The sequence below is a fragment of the Euphorbia lathyris genome, chromosome 3 (assembly GCF_963576675.1).
Source record: "Euphorbia lathyris chromosome 3, ddEupLath1.1, whole genome shotgun sequence".
Taxonomy (NCBI): Eukaryota; Viridiplantae; Streptophyta; class Magnoliopsida; order Malpighiales; family Euphorbiaceae; genus Euphorbia; species Euphorbia lathyris.
Genome location: NC_088912.1, coordinates 59,817,381 through 59,825,814, shown reverse-complemented (window position 1 = coordinate 59,825,814; position 8,434 = coordinate 59,817,381).

Sequence of the window (8,434 nt, the reverse complement as noted above, 5' to 3'; positions counted from 1 at the left end):
CTATCTTGCTTTTGCACTTCTTTTTCAAGAATTTTATCTTCCTTGATGATGTTCTTCTTGCTGACCGGCTTGTTTAAAACGGGCTGCTCTATTTCTCTTCCGTTACGAAGGGTGATTGCGCTCACGTTTGGCATTGGATTGTCCACCGGTTGAGAGGGCATCTTTCCTTGAGATTGAATCTCACTCAAAGCAGTAGCTATTTGAGTCATCTGTTTCTGGAGTTCCTGCACATTAGTTGCAAGATTATGGACAACATCAGTTAAAGGCATACCTGAGTTTTGGGTAGATTGGTGAGGCCGTGATTGATAATTTTGCTGCCTTGGTCCGTAGCTAAGGTTTGGATTATCACGCCACCCTGGGTTGTACGTATTAGAGTACGGATCGTACGTTCTTTGATTTTGCCCTTGGTACCCATTAAGTGCATTGGCTTGTTCCGAATTTTCTTCATACAGAACAGGGCATTCATCAGTGGCATGTTCAGTGGCAGTACAAATCCCACACTTCTTCACCTGAGCCGCCTTTCCGAGAGCTAATTTCTGCACAAGACTAGTCATTTATTCAATTTCTCTTCAATGTTAGAACTGCTTGCCTCATACGCCTTCTTGGGACCTTCCTGAACTTTCCCAAACTGTTGAGAAGTTGCTGCAATTACTCTGATCAATTCCTTAGCCGCGGTTGGTGTTTTGTCAAGGAAACATGCTCCGCTTTCCGCGTCCACCATTTTTCTTTCCATGCTAAGCATCCCTTCATAGAAATATTGGATCAGAGAATTTTCATCTATCCCGTGTTGAGGGCAATTTTCACATAACTTCTTGAACCTCTCCCAATACTCATGAAGCGACTCCACATCTTTTTGCTTGATTCCACTGATTTCTCTTCGAATTAATGCCGCTCGGGAGGCTGGAAAATATTTGTCCAGGAATGATTGTACCATCTGGTTCCATGTAGTGATTGTTCCTGATGGCAAATTTAAAAGCCAATCCTTGGCTGCATCTTTTAGTGAGAATGGGAACGCTCTCAACTTCACTTGTTCTTCCGTTACTCCTTGCGATCTCATGCTGGAGCACACCACATGGAATTGCTTAAGATGCTTATGAGGACTTTCACTCTCCATGCCGTGAAACTTGGGCAACAAATGAATCAACCCGGATTTCAGCTCAAACGACACATCCAAGTTGGGATATGTGATGCATAGGGGCTGATTATTGACCTCTTGTGCCTGAAGTTGTCTTAGAGTTCTGTCTGCCATTGTTTCCTCTTCTGATTGTTCACTTTCTTCGCTGGATATTTCTTCTTCGTCACTAGAACTCGAAGTTTCAGCGCTTTGTAATTTCTGTAACCTTACTTCCTTGCGAAACCTCCGAGCCAGTAATTCTATTTCTGATTCAAAGAGAAGTTGTTCTGAATTGTTGGACCTGGTCATAAAAGAAATCAAATCAAATTAGATTATTCCCCGGCAACGGCGCCAAAATTTGATGGGTGCCGATTCCACCAAAAATAATCCCAACTTTCCCTAAACGAATAATTTGTAATAGAGCAAGTAGAGGTCGAACCCAAAGGAATAATATTGATTTAAAACTTCTAATGACCTAACAAAATAATTAAATGGGGGGTTTGGAATTGTGAAGTTTATTAAATTTAAATGTAACAAGTCAAAAATCATAAGAAGAACAAAACAGAAATTAAATAAGGTTTGTGAATAATATTTTGATGAATTCGGTCAAGGGGAATCACAGGATAATTCATACGTTAATGATCATTGACAGATAAAATTGTATTCTCATGTATTCACCGGGTCAGTTTGGCGTGTTCTTCCTTAATAGTGAACTAGTTAAGCACGGCAAATAACTTGTTCCTAATCAATAAACAATCCTATCTCAGCGCCTAAGATTTAATTTATTGACAGCTTAAGAATTAGAAGAACCTGATCTTAGTTAATCGTCTCTCAGCGTCGGCGATTTTGGACTAACTTATCTGTTCATTTGGCTCAGATAAACCCAACTAGATTCGTATTAATGTCAGGTGGAAGACGAACTCAGGTTTGTCCGACTCGAGTCCGTTCTTCCAAATACGAAGCTAGCTTGATTTAAATAGTCAATAGCTACTTTGTTTGGCTATCTTAGGTGAAACTCTAATAAACCAAATCAGCCATATGATTATTCGATTCAACAAACAACCTGCAGTTATCATTCATAGAATAAATAATCAATTGAGAATAATTCTCTAAACACGATGAACAAATAAACGGTTTAATAAATTGAGAAAAGTGAAATACAACGATCTCACGATAACGGAGAAAAATCCCTTGAATTAACCCTTAACCGAAATTAAGAAATTAGCTATCAATAGCCATGGAACGTATGTGTTTTTCTGCTGGAAAAATAAATGTAAAAACTGATGTTCTCAACTTGGAAAATCTGCCGTTCTTAAGTCTATTACGGCTCCTCAAAATAAGGAATTAAAATCCCTTCAAATTAGCTCTAGAATCCTTCTTCAAATTTGAAATTAATTGCCTCCTCATTTGTCTCCTACAAATTCGTGCTTTAGCTGAAAGTCTTGTTCTCAAATTGTCCAATCCGGATCAGGAAAGCAATCCTATTCGAACCAGGAAACTGTCAGCCTGTAACTGCCTTAGTCTTGTGCAAGACTAACTCTGGCTTAGACCAATATCTGCTCAATCAGCTCCGGATCACGACCCGACATCAGCTCGGCCCAAATTAAGCCCAATTTGTCTCCATTTAGTCATCATTGGCCTGTAGAGATGGAAATACCAAAAACAAACAATAAAACCCGCAAAAATAACAAAACACGACAATTATAAAGCACAAAAGCGGGGTAATTTATTGTTGAATTATGCACTTATCAGGAGCTCAACAGACGATGAAGAAATGGCTATGTTCACTAGAAAGATGAAAAGGCTGTTCAAAAAGAATGACAAATATTCTAAGAAGCCTTATAAGAAGTTTGATAAGTACAAAGCTGACTCCAGCGACAGCAAGTACAAGATGGACAGCTCAAAGCCCATTACATGCTTTGAATGTCATCAAACTGGCCATATCAAGTCAAGCTATCCCACGCTAAGGAAAGAAAGGAAGAACGGCAAGAAGGCAATGGTGGCAACCTGGAGTGATAGTGATGATTCATCATCATCTGAAGCTGATGCCATTGAGTCAGCAAAGATCTGCTTCATGGCAGATGAGCTTGCTGAGCCTTGTGTTTCTGAGCATGCTGACCCCTCCATTGTGTCTGACAATGAGGAACACTCAACTGAGGTAATATCACTACCCTTGCTCAGAAATGAAATGGTTAATGCCATAAGTGACCTTTATACACTTGTCAAAAAGTGTAATAAAAAGGTTAGAGCACTCAGCAGGCGATGTGACGAGGTTGAGGAGGTCAAACTGAGTGGCCTTCGATATATTCTCCAGGACACTTCAATTTTGCATAGTAATGTAGAAATTATGCAAAAGTTTGTCACTAAGGTCCAATCAGATTCCAAGAAACTGAGAAAGGACGTCACATCAATTCAGAACCAACTTAAGGTTCCAAATAAGAGAAATATTCCTCTGAACACTGAGTACCGAAGTACTAGTCAGCAGAGATGGAATCCTCAATGGAATGTCCAATGTGACTTCTGTGGGAAGAAAGGACACACCACAAAGGTGTGCTGGCACGCTCAGCACTGGGGTGCTGACCAGTCAGTGAAACATTCTAAACGGAAGGTCAACTGTGACTTCTGCGGAAAGAATGGACATACTGTCTAAGTATGTCGTCATAAAATGAAATATGATGCTTTACCTGTTGAACCTAACAAGCAAGGACCCAAAAAGAATTGAGTACCTAAAAGCAACTAGCTATATTGCAGGTAAGCCTGAGGTGTGCTGAGAAGTCAAAGATGTGGTACATTGACAGCGCATGCTCAAGGCATATGACTGGTGATGAAACTCAGCTCATCACGTTTGTGCGTAAACGAGGAGGAAGTGTAAGTTTTGGAGACAACAAGAAGGGTGAGATAGTAGGGTCAGGAACCATTGGTGGCAATCCTACTATTGAGTCAGTCTCCCTAGTCAGCGGACTCAAATATAACTTACTCAGCGTAGCTCAGCTATGTGACAATGGGAGAAAAGTTATATTTGATGACACTGGATGTAAAATATTCGAGGGTAAAACAAATGAGTTAATTCTAACTGCCCCTCGTATTGATAATGTCTTTATGCTGAACTTAGAAAAGAAGTTTTCAAAAACTGTATGCTTAGTGTCTAAGGAAGAAAATTCCTGGCTATGGCACAAGAGACTTGGTCATGTGAGCATGGACCTCCTGGCCAAATTAGCAAGAAAGCAATTGGTTGAGGGACTGCTAGAACTTAAATTTGAAAAAGATCAATTATGCCACGCTTGCCAAGCTGGAAAACAAACCAAACAACCTTTTCATAGTAAAAACATTGTCTCAACTAAGCGTCCATTAGAGTTACTACACTTGGATCTCTTCGGTCCAGTCCAGCCGCTGAGCTTGGGTGGAAGAAGATTTTCCTTGGTCATTGTAGATAACTTTTCTCGGTACACTTGGATCATCTTGCTGAGTAGCAAGGATGAAACCTTTGAGACGTTTTCAAATTTAGTAAGAAAACTTGAAAATGATAAAGACCTTAAGTTAGCTCACATCCGAAGTGATAATGGTGGAGAATTCAAGAACCAACAGTTTGTTGAATTCTGTGAAACCAACGACATTGACCATAATTTCTCTGCTCCTAGAACGCCTCAACAAAATAGGGTTGTTGAAAGGAAAAACAGAACCTTGGTTGAAATAGCCAGGACAATGCTGAGTGAGCATAGGCTTCCAAAGTACTTTTGGGGAGAAGCTGTCAACACAGCGTGCTACATTCTTAATAGGGCTCTAGTTAGACCTATACTAAAGAAAACCCCCTACGAACTTTGGAAAAGACGAAAGCCAAACATTGGATACTTTCGTGCCTTTGGCTGTAAATGTTTTATCTTAAATACCAAAGATAGCCTAGCTAAGTTTGACTCAAAAGATGATGAAGCTATCTTTTTAGGCTACTCAACAAACAGTAAAACATACAGAGTTTTCAATAAACGAACTCAAGTGTTGGAAGAGTCAGTACATGTTGAGTTCGATGAAACTAACCCTGCAGGTAGATATCAGCCGCTGACCGAGGATGACCCACACTCAGCACCCGCTGACCAAGAAACAGCCGTTGAGTCATTTCCTCAAGGGCTGACCAAAGGTAAAAGTGAAACTCAAATTACTTTCACTGACCAATCTACACCTGCAGAGGTTGTTGAAAAACAACCAGCGCAAGACATCAATCTACCAAAGGAGATTAGGATACCAAGAGGTCACTCAGAGAGTGCCATTCTTGATGCCGCTGAGAATACCCTGATGACGAGAAATCAACTCAGGAGATACCTCAGCAATGTAGCATTCGTCTCAATCCAGGAACCAAATAATTTCTCTGAAGCTGAGTATGATGAATTCTGGATGAATGCAATGGAAGAAGAACTTGATCAGTTCAGACGAAATGAAGTATGGGATCTAGTGCCAAAACCAAGAAGCTAGAAGACCATAGGAACAAGATGGGTCTTCCGCAACAAGCTGGATGAACAAGGGAACGTGGTCAGAAACAAAGCAAGACTTGTAGCTCAGGGCTATAGTCAGCAAGAAGGTATTGACTGCGGTGAGACCTTTGCCCCAGTGGCAAGGCTAGAGGCTATTAGAATTTTATGTGCATATGCAAGCTATATGAACTTTAAACTGTTTCAAATGGATGTTAAGAGTGCATTCCTTAATGGAGTTATAAACGAGGAAGTTTATGTTAATCAGCCTCTAGGGTTTGAGGATCCTAAATTCCCAAACCACGTTTATAAGCTCAAAAAGGCTCTGTATGGCCTCAAGCAAGCACCACGTGCTTGGTATGAGAGGCTGACCAGTTTTCTGCTGACTAGAAATTATGTCAGAGGTAAAGCTGATACAACCTTATTCATTAAGAGGAAGGGTAAAGATACCATGCTGGCTCAAATATATGTTGATGACATTATTTTTGGTGCCACTAACGAGTCAATGTGCAAGGAATTTAGTAAGCAGATGCAGACTGAGTTTGAAATGTCAATGATGGGAGAACTCAACTTCTTCCTTGGACTTCAAATCAAACAAGGGAAAAATGGCATCTTCATTAGTCAAACTAAGTATGCTAAGGAGATATTGAAGAAGTATGAACTTGAGAATTGTAAGTCAATATCTACCCCAATGGGCACTGACACTGTCCTCTGCGCTGATGAGAATGGTAAGTCAGTAGACAGCAGATTGTACCGAGGTATGATTGGTTCTCTACTTTACTTAACTGCTAGTAGGCCGGACATTCAGTTCTCAGTATGTTATTGTGCTAGATATCAATCTAACCCTAAGGAATCTCATTACATAGCTGTAAAAAGAATCCTTAGATATTTGCAAGGCTCAGTGAATGCAGGTTTATGGTATCCTAACACTCATGACTTCACACTCATTAGATACACTGACGCTGACTACGGACGAGACAAGCTTGAACGAAAAAGCACCTCAGGAGGATGCCACTTCCTTGGGAGCTGTCTTGTGTCCTGGTTCAGCAAGAAGCAGGCGTCAGTAGCCCTATCAACCACTGAAGCTAAGTACGTTGCTGCTGGAAGCTGTGTTGCTCAAGTCCTATGGATTAAGCAACAACTTGAAGATTTTGGCGTTCGGACTAAAACAATTGAAGTCAAATGTGACAACAAAAGTGCCATTGACTTATAAAAGAACCCAATCCAACACAGCAGGATGAAGCATGTCAGCATAAGACATCACTTCATTAGAGATCACGTACTCAAGGGAGAGATCAAGCTGACCTATGTCCCAACGGATGAGCAGCTTGTCGATATCTTCACAAAGCCACTGGCTCGTGAGCAATTCAACATACTTAGAGAAGCCATTGGTATGCTTAATCCTCTTCAATAAATTTCAAGTATAGTATGCATGCTGAGTGAATTGCCATGCTGAATGATTTGTGCTATTACATGCTGAGTAGATAAATATATATGCTGAGTATCTATCTCAAGCTGAGTTACTACGCATAAGATCGATTCCTCTGCATAACACTGACTATTCAAAATTTTAAACGCCTGAAATTTTTAACACTGAGTAAAGAGCCGTTGCAAACTTTAATGTAAAGCACGCGAATTAAATAGCCACCTAGGATGACGTATAGGCTATAATTAGAAAATACACGCGCCGTATGTGTCATAAATGTCAGAATCTTTGTCGATTGAGAATCTCGAGGCAAAACGAACTACTCAACGCCTTGGATTAACTTAACATCTCTATAAATAGTGGATGAATTCCCACTTCTATTTCTTTACGCTTAGAAATCTTTGGCATTCATACTCTCTCTCTCGAAAGTTCCCAAACCTTCTAAAAACTTCTCTGAGAAAATGACTAAAATTTCTCTGAACATCTCCAGTGCCGGTCTCTCCCATAACCGCTCCGATGACAATCCCACTTCTCCCACTCAACGTGATCACACTGGAGTTACTACGCCGAGCAAGAAAGCTCAAGCTTTCCAAGCTACCTCTTCCAAAGGGAAACAACAGCAAAAGGACAAGGGTAAGAAAGTAGTAGAACGCACCTACACTCAGGTCTTCGAGAGTGTGAGGGGGTGGAAGATTGACCACTCGCGGTGGTTCTCAAAAGGATTCGTGGAGGCCGAGCAACCTTTCTGTGAGTGGATCAAGAACAATGAATGGACCGAGCTGTTCTCAGTTCGGGATCCTACTTACCCTGAGTTGGTACGAGAATTCTACGCCAACCTGAGAGTCGCCAATGATAACAGGAACTACTTAGCAACTCATGTTCGAGGGGAGAACATCTCCATCAATCCAGCATATCTAGCCTCACTGTTCAAACTGAAAAATGAAGGAGCTATACTTCGTAAATCAGGTGACCATGAGAAAACCGACTACGTTCAGACCTTCTGCAAATCTGAGGGTCATGTAGGTGAAATTTCAAGCACTTCCATGGGTCAGCATCAAAAGATGGCCCATTACATACTGACAAATTTCCTCTACCCTAAAATCAACTGCACCAACTCAGCAACCAACTTCGAGTAGTGTTTTATATGGCACATGCTGACCTACACGCCGATAAATATGCCTGTCTTCATAATCGGTGGGTTTCTACGAAGTACAGGAACCCTTAGGCTCGGATCCTTCATCACTCGAATCCTGCAAGATCACAAGGTGGACATGATTGCAGAAATCGAAGTTCAGGGAACCGAGATTACAGCTGCTTCCCTATTCGGTTTGGCATATGATCTACCTATCTTGCCGAAGAAAGGAAAAGGGGAAGCTGTCCAAAACGCTGAGGGGGTAGTGACTCGAAAAGGAAGACCTCAAAGAAAGAGGAAGG